The sequence below is a fragment of the Hemibagrus wyckioides genome, linkage group LG16 (genome assembly GCF_019097595.1).
Source record: "Hemibagrus wyckioides isolate EC202008001 linkage group LG16, SWU_Hwy_1.0, whole genome shotgun sequence".
NCBI lineage: Eukaryota > Metazoa > Chordata > Actinopteri > Siluriformes > Bagridae > Hemibagrus > Hemibagrus wyckioides.
In genome coordinates, this window is record NC_080725.1 from 16,208,936 (window position 1) to 16,228,410 (window position 19,475).

Consider the following 19,475-nt stretch of genomic DNA (forward strand, 5'->3'; position numbering starts at 1 on the left):
AGACTGGTCCCACCATCTCTGAGGGTAAAGCCACTGACTGTCTTCAAACAACGTCTGAAGAACTACCATTTCCAGAAGCACTTAAACTTTCTTTCCCTGTTTTTATGTATTGTCACAGTATATGTTAAAGAAATAAAAACACCAATTTTAGGCTAATGGTATCCTAAGTCTGTAACCTATTGAACCAATGTTAATGTATTCAATGATAGAGACTTAAAGCACTTTTGTACTTCGCTCTGACGCTTCTGCCAAATGCCAGAAATGTAAATGTAAAAGTGAAAAGCCAGAGGTCTGTCCATCCAAAGACAGCCCCATTGTAAGAACTCGCTGGATGCGGGAGAGTTAGAATCCATATGCGGATCTTTATTGAAATCAACAGGCAGAATCGTAAACGGCAAGGCAGGCAAAAAGGCCAAAACCGGAAAGCAATAACTAGGCAAACAAAACCAAAACAGAAACTGAGAATCGAAGAATCAGGAAAAAAGGCAAACACACGCCTCCCATTCCACAGCGTGGTTCGAGGTGCTGGAATAAATTAGTCGTGCTGCTTCCTTTAGTTGCCACAAACTTCAGACATATTTTACAGCGGGCTTTGGCTTGTTTAACGTCTGAAGTTGCAAACCCGAACCATTTCCATGCAATTGAAGAAACCGCACCTCTCTTGGAAACAAGCTGCTTGGTTTCGTCAGCGCATGCTGCCATGTTGTATTTAGTACTTCCCAAGTGTAAATCACAGAGAGGCGTCGCAAAACTACGGAAGCTCGCTGCGCCAAACCAAAAGTGAAATCGTAAAATCGATTTTCGTTTTTTCAACATCGACATTTTCAAATTAATTCAAATTAATTTCGACAAATTCGAATTAATCGATAATGACGATTAATCGCGCAGCTCTACATGAACACAGTCAATATTCCGGCGAGGGCTCCCTCTGGCGGTCTGGACCTGTGAACACCGTGACAGAACCCCCCCCTCTAGGAACACCTCCAGGTGCTCTACGCCGGGGGTGACCCCTGGAACGAGGAGCGGGCCTGTTGGGGAATTTAAGGTGGAACTCCTCGGTGAGGGCTGGGTCCAGGATATCCGAAGCGTTCACCCAGCAGTGCTCCTCCGGGCCATACCCTAACGGGCCATAGGCTAACGCGCCATCGATGTCCAGGGGCGGGGGCGGTTCCAGAGGTGAAGGGGTGGAGCCGGTGGGTTTGTGATAGGGTTTGAGCAGGGACATGTGGAAAGTAGCCAAGATGCAGTAGGTTGGGGGTCTAAGTTGAGTCTAAGATTCTTAGTGGATAACCATACCTTCTGGCCCACTTGGTATTCATGCTGAGGGCGTCGCCAGCAGTTCGCCTGGATCTCCTGTCTCCTCACCGCCCGCTGAAGTCTCACATGAGCCCGTTCCCAGGCCACCTGACTTCTTCTAGACCAGTCCTCCACACTCGGGACACAAGACGGTTCTCCAGACCAGGGGAATAGTGGAGGCTGGTAGCCTAGAATACATTGAAATGGAGTCAGCCCAGTGGATGAATGACGTAAAGAATTCTGGGCATGTTTTTATGAAAACTGTGTTCTTTAAAATGATATTTGTAAGATTACGTTAAAAAACAACAACAATTAATTCCATATTCATAGTTTGAAAAATCTTACACTGATTGTCTGTATCCTTGAGGAAACAATTTTCCTCCAGGTTTTTTTTTTTTTTAAAAACTAATGATCATGTCAAAGCTTTTTAGTCTAACGATGATATTTAATTTATTTAATTACAAACATCGGTGTTGTTTAAAGTTAATAAAAATGGAATTGATCACAACAGTGGGTTTATTTGTGAACACTGCTAGACAATCATATAAAAGCCAGCAAATGGATAACTAACGCCTGGGACCCCCGCCCTATGCGGGGCTCGACCCCAGACGCCCGTGGTGTGTGTGCGCACGCCAGCACACGGTGTAATGAGACCCATGCGCAGGATTCAGCGAAGCACTGCTTACACTGATAACAATCATGGACCAGGACACAAACACAAGGATCCCTATTTATAGGGGTAGACATTAGGGCTAATGGGATACAGGTGACACAATCAGGATAGGAACAATAGGAAGGGCGTAACAAAAGACACACAAAGAAGCAGGCTTCCAAGGTTCACCTGCCAGCGCCCTCTCTGGGCCTGGCAGGGAACTGTCCAGCTGTTCCTGACATAACCCCCTCCTCTAAGGCGCAGCTCCCGAAGCGCCCAACCTCCGCCTAGGGGACGCCTCAGGAGTAGGCGGAAGATGTAGTTCATAGAGGGGAGATGCAAGGCCTGATGTAGTTCATAAATGCAGTCTATGGCGATGCCCCAGGTCCCAGGGGTAAGTTGACATCCGGCCCTAGAAAAAAAACGGGAGGGAAGCGTCTTCCACCCGTGGTGCCGAGCGACGTTCTCCACGGAAACTCCATCGCGGAGCGGCGTCCCCGGCTGACAAGGTGGTGGAAGCCCGCCTCCAGTGGGACCGATAAAAAGGGGGTGTCCCCCATGGCCTGAAGTCGAGTGACGTCCTCCTTGTAAATTCCCTGGGGGAGCGACGTCCTCGACCATAACGAAGATGGGGACACCTCCCTGGGGAAACGGGGAAAAGGATCCGCCGGATGCCATCCACCGGTTGTCCAGGGCTCTAGCCAGCAGACTGCAAACCCTTACCGAAGACAGGAACTAGCTGGGAATCCCGCTGGGTCTCAGAAATGGTCCATGATTCTGTAACGTCTGGGACCCCCGCCCTATGCGGGGCTCGATCCCAGACGCCCGTGGTGTGTGTGCGCACGCCAGCACACGGTGTAATGAGACCCATGCGCAGGATTCAGCGAAGCACTGCTTTTATTACATTTAAGACGCGACATAGGGAAACAAACGTAACACTAGACATGGTGTGGTTAACTAAACAAAACAAAACCTAGACCTTAGCTTGGACATGGAACCTAGCAAACAAAACCCCAACAGAAACCACGGTACAGATAACAATCATGGACCAGGACACAAACACAAGGATCCCTATTTATAGGGGTAGACATTAGGGCTAATGGGATACAGGTGACACAATCAGGATAGGAACAATAGGAAGGGCGTAACAAAAGACACACAAAGAAGCAGGCTTCCAAGGTTCACCTGCCAGCGCCTTCTCTGGGCCTGGCAGGGAACTGTCCAGCTGTTCCTGACAATAACCATGTGTAACACCCTCACCGCCTGATGAGGACAGATATTAATCATTAAATCAGAAAGACACATCAGACTCTGAGCTGCTGCTTTCCTCAGAATGGTTTTATTATTTGAATTATTCACATTATTTACATGAATCAATCGGCAATTTACATATTTGCCGATAAAACTTACACGAAAAGAGTTGAAAGAAGAATAAAGAAAAAACCTTACACATTAACCAATATTCTTTAAAAATAATACACATATATCTCCACTCTTTTTTTTACATTAATGTATCTATCCCCTGTTTCTTGCTTATAACAACTTGGGTTCTCACCAGTGTATTTACGTTGTGTTGGTGTGATTATGGAGAAAGGAAGAGGCCAGTTGTGGCTGTGTAAAACACACAGCAGCTCTCTTTTATTTGGATAGGTTTCTCTTCAAAGCAGGCACAATGAGATGAGTAGGCAGACATCCTTTCCAAAAGCAAACAGGTAAATAGGTTCCTTGCAGCTCTAATATGTTGGTGCATGGTACACCTCACCACAACTCACTTTTTTAAAAAGGACAAGACAACACGTGGTAGGTTCATGGTCTAATTCTTGGCCAGTGTTCTGTATGAAAACTGCCTAAACATTTGAAGGCCATTCCTTCGAGGTATTCCAGCTGATGCATTATAAACACTTGCACATCAGATATGTTGATTCTCTTACCTTTCATTAATTTTAGAACTTCCTGTGACCATGCAGACTTGATAGAGTAGCACAAACATAACATGATAATATAAAAAAAAATACCATTGAAATTATAGCAGGTTTAACATAATCAAGAGAAATAATATATTTGCTATAAAATGGATCTACTCACGCCATTCACAAAGAGAAATACAAGGTAATGTGACAATATCAGTAACTAGTGCAGCACGCTTACACAGAAACAGCAATCATTGCCAGCCAAAGTTATTATGAGCAAAGTCACACAATGAACCAGAAATCATCAGAAGCCTCTGGTTGGACAAAGCCCCATAATTTGCAGAGACCCTAGTTTTAGCAAAGTCCAAAACGGAACAGAAGAAGAAAAAAGCTTCAACACTTCACCAGATTAACAAACAGAAGCCTTTATTATTATTATTATTATTATTATTAAGGCCATTGGTTCATGCTCTGCCTGAGGGGCATTGTTGGTGTAAACAAAAACTGTGCCTAGCAGAGGATGGTTTCGATCCATCGACCTCTGGGTTATGGGCCCAGCACGCTTCCGCTGCGCCACTCTGCTCAATGCACACCCCAGATGGGACTCGAACCCACATGCTGAAGTTGGAGGAACACTGCCTGGCTGATGGACCATCATGGAGGGTGGAGTGCTGCTGGGCTGGGGAGTGCTGGTGGCTGAGGGTCCAGGGTCCACAAATGTGGGTTCGGTGTGGGGACCATGCTTGATAGAAGTGCTGGGCTCGATGGGAACAGCGCCAGCTTGTGCAAGTATGCCTAAAATAACATGATGAATAAAATATACATTAACAGTCTACATATATGGCAGAAAAATTTAAGCAATGGGTAAAGAGTTTAGGTGAGATATTTCAGATATAATATACTGAGACATTTTCATGCCAAAGTCTCCTCAGTAACTTGAGTTGGAGAATCTGGAAAAAAGTGATGAGTGTCCACAGGCCTGCATTGGACATTTACTTATCTGTAACATAAAAAAAAGACTGTCAGTTGGCTCATGACCTATAGATTACATGGTATGGCTTTATGTCTTTTCTGTACATACCCTCTGGTGAGGAGCAGGTCTGTCGCCAGCTGCAGAGGGCCACACACCTGTGCTGGAAAACTGCCATGGCCTTACGAGATTTTTGAGGCTTCAGTAGTAGTAGAAAATCTGTTGAAAATCAACAGCCTGGCTCGCAGTCACACTCTAATTCATCCCAAAGGTGTTCTATCAGGTTGCGGTCAGGACTCTGTCCAGGCCAGTCAGGTTTCTCCACACCAAACGTGCTCATTCATCTTTGTGGACCTTGCTAGTTGGAACAGGAAGGAGCCATCCCCAAACTGTTCCCAGAAAGTTGGGTGCATGAATTGGAATGCTGAAGCATTAAGAGTTCCTTTCACTGGAACTAAGGGGCCAAGCACAACCCCTGAAAAACAACACCTGAATACAATGATTTGGAGGGGTGTCCCAAAACTTTAGGCACTATAGTGTACATGAATCAGTAAATAAGCTTTGCATTTGTGAAGTATGAACGGGGCAAAGCAGCTGTGACATATGCTGACATTTGGTTTGTTACAATAACACAGCATTCAGTGATATTTTACTTATCGCACAGCCTGAACAATTTGAGCAAAACAGAATCTACAGGATTAATGACAGATATATGGCACATATGTACAAATTAATTCATAAACAAACAACAACAACAAAAAAAAACATCTAAAATCAGAATTCTGATTAAAGAAAGGTATGGGAACATTACTATAACATTAGTTTGTAGTTTTAAAAAATAATTCCCATTTGGAAAAATTCCTGTGATAAGAGCCTGAAAAAAGTTCTGGAAACAGCTGGACCTACTGTAAAAGCAACTTTGGTGAATATTTGTTGTCAGCAGTAACAAAACGTTTTAAGGACAGTTTGTTAACAACCAGATGTTATGTGTGTGTGTGTGTGTGTGTGTGTGTGCATGGTGTCCTCACATCACATCCCATTCAGGATGTATTCCTTCCTCTTGTTCAATGTTACCAGATTTGACTTCGGTTGGATTTACCACGAACTTGGCCAACTTTTTCTCAGTGCCAAGAGACTTCTTACTGTCACCACTATGATGTGGCCATATTAATAGTTTTACATACACACACACACACACACACACACACACACATATATATAATATATATATATATATATACACTATATTGCCAAAAGTATTCGCTCACCTACCTTGACTCGCATATGAACTTAAGTGACATCCCATTCCTAATCCATAGGGTTCAGTATGACGTCGGTCCACCCTTTGCAGCTATAACAGCTTCAACTCTTCTGGGAAGGCTGTCCACAAGGTTTAGGAGTGTTTATGGGAATTTTTGACCATTCTTCCAGAAGCGCGTTTGTGAGGTCACACACTGATGTTGGACGAGAAGGTCTGGCTCTCAGTCTCCGCTCTAATTCATCCCAAAGGTGTTCTATCGGGTTGAGGTCAGGACTCTGTGCAGGCCAGTCAAGTTCATCCACACCAGACTCTGTCATCCATGTCTTTATGGACCTTGCTTTGTGCACTGGTGCACAGTCATGTTGGAAGAGGAAGGGGCCAGCTCCAAACTGTTCCCACAAAGTTGGGAGCATGGAATTGTCCAAAATGTCTTGGTATGCTGAAGCATTCAGAGTTCCTTTCACTGGAACTAAGGGGCCAAGCCCAGCTCCTGAAAAACAACCCCACACCATAATCCCCCCTCCACCAAACTTTACACTTGGCACAATGCAGTCAGACAAGTACCGTTCTCCTGGCAACCGCCAAACCCAGACTCGTCCATCAGATTGCCAGATGGAGAAGTGCGATTCGTCACTCCAGAGAACGTGTCTCCACTGCTCTAGAGTCCAGTGGCGGCGTGCTTTACACCACTGCATCCCACGCTTTGCATTGCACTTGGTGATGTATGGCTTGGATGCAGGTGCTCGGCCATGGAAACCCATTCCATGAAGCTCTCTGCGCACTGTTCTTGAGCTAATCTGAAGGCCACATGAAGTTTGGAGGTCTGTAGCGATTGACTCTGCAGAAAGTTGGCGACCTCTTCGCACTATGCGCCTCAGCATCCGCTGACCCCGCTCCGTCAGTTTACGTGGCCTACCACTTCGTGGCTGAGTTGCTGTCGTTCCCAAACACTTCCACATTCTTATAATACAGCTGACAGTTGACTGTGGAATATTTAGGAGCGAGGAAATTTCACGACTGGATTTGTTGCACAGGTGGCATCCTATCACAGTTCCACACTGGAATTCACTGAGCTCCTGAGAGCGACCCATTCTTTCACAAATGTTTGTAAAAACAGTCTGCATGCCTAGGTGCTTGATTTTATACACCTGTGGCCATGGAAGTGATTGGAACAGCTGATTCTGATTATTTGGATGGGTGAGCGAATACTTTTGGCAATATAGTATATATATATATATATATATATATATATATATATATATATATTTATATATATGTGTGTGTGTGTGTGTGTGTGTGTGTTATCAGATAAAATTAATTACTTGTTACTCATGGAAAAGGAAAATAAAAGACAAAGCCCAGAATGTTTGGTAAACAATAAAAATTTCTTCAGAAACTCAGAAACTCGTGATAAACTGGAAAACAAGCAGAGAGACTTATTTCCATTATCTGACAATTGAAGACATTCCAAAAATTGCAAAAAAAACATATTTACAGATTTTTTTTGGTCAACATTTGGGAAATGAATATAATGAAATGTGATGAATGAAAGTAGCAGTACCACTTATACTCTAAAAACAGAATAAAAGAATAAAAATAGTGTTTCATGCGTCACTGCTGATGTACAAACACAATAATATGAATAAATTAGTCTATGAATTCATTTGTACAAGAATTTATGAATGGGATTAATTCACTTGTACTGTAGCAATTTTATGAATCTGTTTTGATCAACACTCAAGGCCTTATTCACACAAGGTTTTGTCCTAGTACTAAACCTATGCTTGTAAACTGGGGAGTTGACATTTTCTTAAGTGGCGAATGAATGATTTTTATTAAGGAACATGACTTGTTCAACAGTACAGGGACTGAGTCTGTCACTTTTTATTTACTACTTCCACTGCCTGTTACAGTATTCTCTCACACTGGACTGAGGCAGCAGGTTTCTTGGCTGGTTTCATGCTAACAGTTTAAAAGCATTGTCTCTATTCACTAGTGAAGCGGATGACTCTCGATATCTGCACTAGGGAATCTCGTCAGAATTCAGATCCGAAGCTTCAGACGTCACATAGCACGTTGCCTTGGAGAGCTTCTGTGACGTGTTTCACTCATCACAAGAAAACTGCGAAGGTGTCGCTATTCAGATTGCATACCAACCTTGGAAGGTAAGGAAGTGTTTCTGATAACTAGCGCTCTAAATTAGCCAACTAGTACACTATAACTAGCGCGCTAACGGAAATGTATATGGTAAGCAGTGAGTAGTAGCTGTAACGATATGCCTCTGTTGTGTTGTTATTTATTCACTTTTTTAAACTTTTATTCTTTATATTTTGGCCTTACTAAACTATTATAAACTACTAAACTAAATATTTGTCGCTGAAAGGAACTCACTACGGTTATTAAATGTAGCACGGAAATGTTTTAAGCTATAGTATGATATTTTTGATCAAACTATCTACGGTCTTAGAACTAGTTAGCGTTTGTGCTCTCGCTCTCTCTCTCTGTCTGTCTGTCTCTCTCTCTCTCTCTCTCTCTCTCTCTCTCTCTGTCTGTCTCTCTGTCTCTCTCTCTCTCTCTGTCTGTCTCTCTCTCTCTCTCTCTCTCTCTCTCTCTCTCTGTCTGTCTCTCTGTCTCTCTCTCTCTCTCTGTCTGTCTCTCTCTCTCTCTCTCTCTCTCTCTCTCTCGCTCTCTCTCTCTGTCTGTCTCTCTCTCTCTCTCTCCCTCTCTCTCTCTCTGTCTGTCTGTCTCTCTCTCTCTCTCTCTCTCTCTCTCTCTCTCTCTCTCTCTGTGGCTAGGTTGTGAACATTGACTAGCTCACTGCTCTTGTCACTACTGTTAGCAATATTGTGGTGAAAACATTGATTTTACAAAGTGCCATCTCCATGTCTTCACAGTGATTTACTGAAAAATGTTGAAAAAACGTACAGGAATAAAAACCAGCAGCCTGGACTTTGATGCACTGGGTAAGAGCGTAGTAATGTGTAAATGAGTTATCAGTGATGAACATGTAGCTGTTATAGTAAAAATGACACGTCTGTGATGTGGTGTGTGTGTGTGTGTGTGTGTGTGTTACAGAGGAGAAGGCCAGTCTGAAGAGGCAATATAAAATGATGCAGGGTGATTTGGAGGCCAGCAAAATCCATTTCCAGGACATTATCCGCAAGCAGTGGTCAGTCAGATAGTCCCCGATACACATACATGCTGTTTTTTTTCTGAACACTCCACATCTTGAGGGATCTCTGCCTCATAGCTCCTGGGTTCTGGTTCGATCCAGAGCTCAGGTTACTGTCTGTATGGAGTTCTCCTCATGTCTCTGTGGGTTCTTTATGGGTTCTTCAGTTTCTTCCTACTGTACAAAGAACATGCCAGTAGTTTGATTGGTGAATCTAAATTGGCTCTATAGGTGCGACTCCATCTACTGGCATGTTTTTGGGAGGTGGGTAGATCCAGGTAGTCCTAGATCATTCCCAGTGTTTCTTGGGATAGACTCCAGATCCACCGCCACCCTGACCAGGATAAAGTGCTGGGAACTTATAGGAACCTCACGTTTTGATTTTGACTCTTTAACATACTCTTGAAGAATATGTTGAATTTTACTTGTACAGTTTTTGTTCCAGTCATAATCACAAAGCATGTTTTTTTTTTTATCATGAAGACTACGATTAATTTAGTTTTATTGTTGATGACAGAATTAATTTCCCAGTTTAAATTCTCATTCAATTTGTCATAGTATTCATAATTATTCATGTTATTATCATTTTGTAAACACATCACTCTGTTCACGTGTGTTGCCTGTTAGTCTGGAGGAAAATCAACTGCGTAAGGAGTGCAAGAAATTGGAGGAGAAACTGCGTGTGCCTCAGAGTCAGCGGCTCAGGCAGGCTGACATCCGCTGTGTCCAGCAGCTCCGGGCTCTCCTGAAGCGCCGCGACGAGCTCGACAAGTGTGTGGAAAAAGAGAGACTCATTCAAGTAAAGCTTGAGCAAAAGGTGATGACCTTCAGACATCACACACACACACAGCAAACATACACAATAAAGTCACATGCTGTTCATTTAGCAGCATCCTGTTTTCAATATTATGCCACACATATCAATATTATACCTTGTCTAGACAGTGTGTATGTCTTTGAAGGACTACACATTTTATCCTAACATTGATTTTAAAGAGCCTTAAAAAGTATGTTTTGTGACAAACTTGACTGTATTTGAACAGATCCAGAGTGTTCAGAAGAAACTGGAAGAGCATAAGCGGAAGGCTCACGCTCGCCACACTGAAGAGGTCACTCACAAGCTGGAAAATAAACTGGAACGCGTGAGTTAGAGTTGTTAGATTCTGTGTTACAAACAGGTCATAAGGTGCATCTCAAGTCACATAGTAGGCTATTTCACACCATTTTGTAGCATAAATAAGTTGAGTTGTGTATCCACACTACAAATTCCATCAAGACGAAGTGATGCACTTATTCACCAAAATAAAAACAAAGTGTGGAATGTTGGTCACTTCATGCCCTCAACCCTCACAGCTACCAGGCGCTGAGACTGGACACTGCGGTGGACAAGACATCTTACAGATGTCTTTTAAATTAGTGAGCTCTTTCTGTGAGCTAAGAGCAAAAGCTGGCCTAGTGGAAAACTACAGCTAAGTAACGCAAATGTGCAAACAAGTTAAACATGGCAACCTTTGCAGCCACACAATAAAATAGAACAAACTGTAAAGCAGGAAGCTGTGAAAAACATTGCATACCCTCGGGTCAGACTGAAGAAGATAATTTAGCAACACAATATAGATGCAGAGTCACTGTTACCACCCTATAGTTGATTATTTTCCCAAAACTGCATATCACAGCAATCTTCCCTGTGAAATAATATGGTATAAATATCAGCTACTAACTCCAACCTTTTAGCGTGACTGTAAAGCAGGGTTTTATTTGTTTTTTAAAAGTTGTAATATTTACCTCTGTAAACTTTTTTCTTGTCCTTCATTTACCCACCTACAGACTCTCATTCGCCACAACAAGAAGGTGGTGAAGAAACATCAGCTGAAAGAGGAGATAGAGAAGCTGCAAAAGGACCATGTTCATTTCCAGCAGCTGCACCACTGTCAGCATGAGGTCAGAGCTTATAGTGTGACTAGGGTCAGGATTTAATCACATGCATGAGAAGCCTGTGGTTAACGCAGGAGATGTTCTCTTTTACAGGAGCTTCAGAAAGTCCAGCAGGAGATTGCTGAACTCATGACCATGATAGAGGAAGAACATGATGTCAGGTGAACTGAATTTACTGCATTTATTTACATGTATGAGTACCATGTGGACAGGATTCACTTTTTGCTAAACGAAAATAGATAGTAAAATGTTTATGTTTATGGTGTTTTAAGTGTTACACCAGCACTGTAGAATTCTCAAATCTAATTGGACAGAAAGTGTTGATTAATTTTCTATAAGAGCTGCCCTTCATATGAAAATCACAGATCTGTATTAATCATTCTGATCCCTCCAATAATCAGATGAATGATCATATTATAGTTATTATTATTATTATTATTACTATTATTATTGTTCGTGTGTATGTAAACAGGCTCTGTGTTTTTTGTGTGATGTTCAGGGAGAAAATACTGACAAAACTGGAGAATTTGAAGGAGAAGAATGAGAAGAATAAGAAGAAACGGCTTCAACAAATCGCTGAGGTGGATGAGCTGAAGAGGCAGCTTGAAGTGGAGCAACGTCTTGATAAGTTCATAGAAACTAAGTGTCGTGAGAGGAAAGGACTGGAGGAGGCACAACTCAGACGCGGTGAGAGCTCAAAAATATTGGCACCTTTGGTAAAAAAGTTATTTCATGGTCTAGTTAAGTCTCTCATTGGAAATATGAGAGAAATTTAAGCTTATTTGAAGTTATTCTGAAGAAAATATAAAACACTTAATGACTTAATATCATTCCTATAATGCCTGATGATGAAGTTTCCTCATTATTTAATCATCTAATCTTCACCTTGTTGAAGAAAGAGCATTGGGAATTGACCTTTGTGTCACTCTATATTTATTCCCCAGTAAAACAGGAAGTCATGGTTCTCTTATGACATCCTAATCACTCATAGCCAAATGAAAGAGTAAAGTGTATAATGCAGCCTTGCTTGAGTTAAGGTTTATTTACAAGAATTTGTAAGAATAGCAATAAGGTGTATAACTACAGGGTTTTAATTTTTCTTGGAAATTTATTTGAGTGAAATGTTGGAGAAGTGACAGATTAAGCTTATTAACCATTTATAATTGTTTTACCCAACATTACAAAGAGTGGCAATAATTCTAGAGCTGACTGTTTTAGATTATATTATTTACCTAGTTCAGTTAACCAGACTAATATAGTTGGAAACTTGGATGATGATGATGATGATGATGATGATTGCAGAAATGAAGAAGCAGCAGTTGATCAAATTAGAGAATGAAGCATTAGAGGACCTTTTCCGCCGGCTCAGGGAGGTGACCGGCGAGGAAGATTTGGAAATGCTCGTGACCAAATGTTTACAGCGTGAGTCAGCTCTGTCTAATCTCCATCTAATTTCAGATGATTAATGCTTCAGATTGGATCTGTAATAAAGGTTGTGTCTAATTTAACCTGGTTGCTGTATAACATTGTGTATTGTTTACAGGTGAAGAAAAGTTCATCTTTTACTATAGATACCTTACTGAGCAAAGAAGAGAGATTGAGGATTTGAAAGCTGAAATCAGATCGGTAAGTCAAAATCAACATTTTTTACTATTTTTCCAGTAATCTAAATATACCTGATCAGCCAGGAGATGAAGCTAACAAAGTCAGTGTAACTAAGAAATAATAGATAATTTCCAAATCAGCATTTTGTTCACTGAATGTAAAAACCATGACAACATGTGACTTCAGACTCAGATAAGATGTGTTTAATTTAAATACCTAAATAAGTACAATTTATTCATGGAAGGTTGACCTTAATTGCTGTACGTAAATAAGAGCATAAAAATATAAGTGAACAATAGAAATGACATGGAAATTTTTAAAAACAAATCTGAATCTGACCCATCTGAAGTCATCACCTCTTTTTATGTTCATATGAAACATCACAAACACGCTTATCCGAAAATAGCTCACTGTGTGTTCCTGTTCCCTGATCCAGACAAAAGAGGAGATGGAGAAGTTGAGAGATCGGAGATCGGAAGAACCCCCCACCCTCAATCAGCAGAGAGACATTGAATCTCAGATCCAGGAACTCACTGAGATCCTGGATCAGCTTAATACAGGTGAGACAAGGAGGTGCTGACTAAATAATATGTAAACAAGTGCTCTAGCACATACTGCAAGTGCACAAGATCTATACCTAAATGCTGAGTTGTGTAGAGTTGTGCAGTGTATAGAAAACAGGGTTTTGTTATTTCACTGGATTTATAATTTACAAGCACAAGTAAAAAGAAATTGAGATTTTGGGTAAAACAGATACAGTGCAAGTTTTTTTTAATGAGATCCTTAGAACATGTAAAAAAGGTTTTTGTTTCACACATTTTTGTGTGTGTGTGTGTGTGTGTGTTAATGTAGGGGTGAGCGACTTGTATCATGAGATCGGTTGCGATCCTCCGTTGGACAAAGTGCTCAGTTGTCCAGGTTGGCTTAAAGACTCCAGCCTTACAATTCACCTGAGGCTACTGGCCCAGAAAACCAGTGAGCTGGTCGCTGTCCAGAATTTCATCAAATTCAAGGTACAGTAACGATGAAACAAGATCCACGTGTCCAACATTTCTTGTTTTTAGTGAGATCGTCTCTTGCACCTGGTTTGAATAGGATTAGGACTTTTTGATTCACAGCGCCGTGTTTTTTACTTTTTATATTCTAATCTCTGTGTATTTGTGAGGTGTAAAATAGTAAGTGGTGTAATCAAAATATGTTAAAAGATATGTTAAAATACATTTAAAGCCGCTCTGCTATTAAGAATGTTGACGTTCTGAGTTTGATCACTTAGTGTCACTCTGATGTAAATCCAGCGCTTAGCTTCAGATCTGTTCCTCTTCCATCTTTTCACACCATAATTCTGTTAATTCTATAGTCTTGCATTCATTTTACTCACATTCTAAATAAGAGGACATCAGCAGGACAAATATTAACAATTAGAGGAGATTTCAGGAATGCAGTCAGGAAATTTTCATTTTCCAGGAATCAGTAAAAACTGTTGTGTGAAATTAATCACATCTCCACTCTCTCCACTTCTAAAAATATTTTAAAAACCAAACTGACGCAAGATAAACTTTTAATCTACAAACTTCACATATAAAGCTACTCACTTCAATTAAAGTGTAATGGTGGCAATCAGTATTATTTCTTTCTTTTTTTATTATACTGTATTAGATAATATAAGATAGCTTTCATCCCATAGTTGAGAGAGTAAAGGAGACAAAGTTTGTCCTCCTATTGTACAGGGTTTTGATGTATTTGATATGTCTCTGTTTACGGCAGATTCGGGTCAGTAGGAGTTTTGTTCTAGTTCGGACAGCTCAGACTGAGTTATCTGTGTTGTTTTCTCTTAACAGGATCAGGATCAGGAACTAGCTCAGGTGCCGGCTCTTGTCGTTCAGCCTCCTGCCGAGCAGCCTCTTGAATTTAGGTAAGTGTGTCAAGACTGTAAGGCTGAAAATGTTAAGTTACGTCTTACAGGTGATTTTTTTTCATCATGCTCATCATGATTTTCTCTGACTTTCTTTGTATTCATGTTAGTAAGTTGATAAATGCCAATCAGACTTGTATTACCAAGCCTGTTCTTAACACAACTGATTTGCATTTGCCCCCAAATTATAATAAATAATATTAATTTATTTACCAATTATATTTACAGTTCAATGATATACAATTCATACAATATTTATAAATATTTAAATACAATTCAGTACAATTATAATTTACACAGACTAAAAAAACCTCAGGATTTGTGCATGACCAAGTTATGTTTATACTCCAGTGATATGGATCAAGTGAGTATCCCCGATTATGACAAGCGACCTTTGACCCTGGAAGAACTTCGCCAGTTCGTTACGAAAATGGTAAGAAAACACAAACACACACATACACACACACTTATACACACATACACACACACACTTATACACACATACACACACACACTTATACACACACACACACACAGGAAGTAGTCTTTGGTTTAATCACGTTACATGGTGCTTTGGTTTTAAGTTTTAAACTGTGTCTCTGTGCAGATTCTTGAAAAAGAAAAAGTGAAGCGTGAGGCAAGGGTCAAGAGGGCCCGGCTTAAGAAAAGTCAGGGCTCTGTCCATCCAAAGACCCTCACCCAGTGAAAAATGAGACTGGTCCCACCATCTCTGAGGGTAAAGCCACTGACTGTCTTCAAACAACGTCTGAAGAACTACCATTTCCAGAAGCACTTAAACTTTCTTTCCCTGTTTTTATGTATTGTCACAGTATATGTTAAAGAAATAAAAACACCAATTTTAGGCTAATGGTATCCTAAGTCTGTAACCTATTGAACCAATGTTAATGTATTCAATGATAGAGACTTAAAGCACTTTTGTACTTCGCTCTGACGCTTCTGCCAAATGCCAGAAATGTAAATGTAAAAGTGAAAAGCCAGAGGTCTGTCCATCCAAAGACAGCCCCATTGTAAGAACTCGCTGGATGCGGGAGAGTTAGAATCCATATGCGGATCTTTATTGAAATCAACAGGCAGAATCGTAAACGGCAAGGCAGGCAAAAAGGCCAAAACCGGAAAGCAATAACTAGGCAAACAAAACCAAAACAGAAACTGAGAATCGAAGAATCAGGAAAAAAGGCAAACACACGCCTCCCATTCCACAGCGTGGTTCGAGGTGCTGGAATAAATTAGTCGTGCTGCTTCCTTTAGTTGCCACAAACTTCAGACATATTTTACAGCGGGCTTTGGCTTGTTTAACGTCTGAAGTTGCAAACCCGAACCATTTCCATGCAATTGAAGAAACCGCACCTCTCTTGGAAACAAGCTGCTTGGTTTCGTCAGCGCATGCTGCCATGTTGTATTTAGTACTTCCCAAGTGTAAATCACAGAGAGGCGTCGCAAAACTACGGAAGCTCGCTGCGCCAAACCAAAAGTGAAATCGTAAAATCGATTTTCGTTTTTTCAACATCGACATAAACCATAAATTCGAATTAATCGATAATGACGATTAATCGCGCAGCTCTACATGAACACAGTCAATATTCCGGCGAGGGCTCCCTCTGGCGGTCTGGACCTGTGAACACCGTGACAGAACCCCCCCCTCTAGGAACACCTCCAGGTGCTCTACGCCGGGGGTGACCCCTGGAACGAGGAGCGGGCCTGTTGGGGAATTTAAGGTGGAACTCCTCGGTGAGGGCTGGGTCCAGGATATCCGAAGCGTTCACCCAGCAGTGCTCCTCCGGGCCATACCCTAACGGGCCATCGATGTCCAGGGGCGGGGGCGGTTCCAGAGGTGAAGGGGTGGAGCCGGTGGGTTTGTGATGGGGTTTGAGCAGGGACATGTGGAAAGTAGCCAAGATGCAGTAGGTTGGGGGTCTAAGTTGAGTCTAAGATTCTTAGTGGATAACCATACCTTCTGGCCCACTTGGTATTCATGCTGAGGGCGTTGCCAGCAGTTCGCCTGGATCTCCTGTCTCCTCACTGCCCGCTGAAGTCTCACATGAGCCCGTTCCCAGACCACCTGACTTCTTCTAGACCAGTCCTCCACACTTGGGACACAAGACGGTTCTCCAGACCAGGGGAATAGTGGAGGCTGGTAGCCTAGAATACATTGAAATGGAGTCAGCCCAGTGGATGAATGACGTAAAGAATTCTGGGCATATTTTTATGAAAACTGTTCTTTAAAATGATATTTGTAAGATTATGTTAAAAAACAACAACAATTACTTCCATATTCATAGTTTGAAAAATCTTACACTGATTGTCTGTATCCTTGAGGAAACAATTTTCCTCCAGGTTTTTTTTTAAAAGAAAAGTAATGATCATGTCAAAGCTTTTTAGTCTAACGATGATATTTAATTTATTTAATTACAAACATCGGTGTTGTTTAAAGTTAATAACAATGGAATTGATCACAACAGTGGGTTTATTTGTGAACACTGCTAGACAATCATATAAAAGCCAGCAAATGGATAACCATGTGTAACACCCTCACCGCCTGATGAGGACAGATATTAATCATTAAATCAGAAAGACACATCAGACTCTGAGCTGCTGCTTTCCTCAGAATGGTTTTATTATTTGAATTATTCACATTTGTTTTGCATTATTTACATGAATCAATCGGCAATTTACATATTTGCCGATAAAACTTACACGAAAAGAGTTGAAAGAAGAATAAAGAAAAAACCTTACACATTAACCAATATTCTTTAAAAATAATACACATATATCTCCACTCTTTTTTTTACATTAATGTATCTATCCCCTGTTTCTTGCTTATAACAACTTGGGTTCTCACCAGTGTATTTACGTTGTGTTGGTGTGATTATGGAGAAAGGAAGAGGCCAGTTGTGGCTGTGTAAAACACACAGCAGCTCTCTTTTATTTGGATAGGTTTCTCTTCAAAGCAGGCACAATGAGATGAGTAGGCAGACATCCTTTCCAAAAGCAAACAGGTAAATAGGTTCCTTGCAGCTCTAATATGTTGGTGCATGGTACACCTCACCACAACTCACTTTTTTAAAAAGGACAAGACAACACGTGGTAGGTTCATGGTCTAATTCTTGGCCAGTGTTCTGTATGAAAACTGCCTAAACATTTGAAGGCCATTCCTTCGAGGTATTCCAGCTGATGCATTATAAACACTTGCACTTCAGATATGTTGATTCTATTACCTTTCATTAATTTTAGAACTTCCTGTGACCATGCAGACTTGATAGAGTAGCACAAACATAACATGATAATATAAAAAAAAGTACCATTGAAATTATAGCAGGTTTAACATAATCAAGAGAAATAATATATTTGCAATAAAATGGATCTACTCACGCCATTCACAAAGAGAAATACAAGGTAATGTGACAATATCAGTAACTAGTGCAGCACGCTTACACAGAAACAGCAATCATTGCCAGCCAAAGTTATTATGAGCAAAGTCACACAATGAACCAGAAATCATCAGAAGCCTCTGGTTGGACAAAGCCCCATAATTTGCAGAGACTCTAGTTTTAGCAAAGTCCAAAACGGAACAGAAGAAGAAAAAAGCTTCAACACTTCACCAGATTAACAAACAGAAGCCTTTATTATTATTATTATTATTATTATTAAGGCCATTGGTTCATGCTCTGCCTGAGGGGCATTGTTGGTGTAAACAAAAACTGTGCCTAGCAGAGGACGGTTTCGATCCATCAACCTCTGGGTTATGGGCCCAGCACGCTTCCGCTGCGCCACTCTGCTCAATGCACACCCCAGATGGGACTCGAACCCACAATCCCTGGCTTAGGAGGCCAGTGCCTTATCCATTAGGCTAGATTAATATGTAATCTAAGAATACAAAAGCTATATGCAACATATCTATATTTTCTATATTTCTTTCGTCATCGTCTGTCACTGGACAATAAATTCTGGCCTTGTCCTGGCTATGTCCAGTTGCTGATGTCCTATAACGTCCACACTTTCTGCAAGTGCTGGCCTTCCACTCACCTAATGTGTGCATGTGGTTGACGTGGCAGAGGTGGTTGAAATGCTGAAGTTGGAGGAACACTGCCTGGCTGATGGACCATCATGGAGGGTGGAGTGCTGCTGGGCTGGGGAGTGCTGGTGGCTGAGGGTCCAGGGTCCACAAATGTGGGTTCGGTGTGGGGACCATGCTTGATAGAAGTGCTGGGCTCGATGGGAACAGCGCCAGCTTGTGCAAGTATGCCTAAAACAACATGATGAATAAAATATACATTAACAGTCTACATATATGGCAGAAAAATTTAAGCAATGGGTAAAGAGTTTAGGTGAGATATTTCAGATATAATATACTGAGACATTTTCATGCCAAAGTCTCCTCAGTAACTTGAGTTGGAGAATCTGGAAAAAAGTGATGAGTGTCCACAGGCCTGCATTGGACATTTACTTATCTGTAACATAAAAAAAGACTGTCAGTTGGCACATGACCTATATGTAACCAGGTGATATTTAGAGGGGGTCTGGATATTCACAATATTACTGATGTGTATATAGCTGCAGACAAATAAGAGAGCCCCTTTAAGAGTTGGTGGGTGACGTCATCGCGTGTACGTGCACATGCGCAATCGCGCAATTAAGAAGTTGTAGAGTAAGCTACAGGTGGTCGCGGTTTCTTTTACGAGTTTATTCTAACACTATCCAGGGAGCTGGATGTTGACACAGGATTGTGTTGATTAGCGAGTGT

The 19,475-nt window shown here is 41.3% G+C and overlaps 2 non-coding genes across 2 annotated transcripts; both read right to left on the reverse strand.

The window, feature by feature from the left end:
• Window positions 1-4,369: 4,369 nt before the first annotated feature.
• trnam-cau (transfer RNA methionine (anticodon CAU)) lies at window positions 4,370-4,441 on the reverse strand. The gene has a single exon. It is a non-coding gene; the product is annotated as a tRNA-Met (tRNA).
• Window positions 4,442-18,439: 13,998 nt separating this feature from the next.
• On the reverse strand, window positions 18,440-18,511 carry trnam-cau (transfer RNA methionine (anticodon CAU)). The gene has a single exon. It is a non-coding gene; the product is annotated as a tRNA-Met (tRNA).
• Window positions 18,512-19,475: the final 964 nt, after the last annotated feature.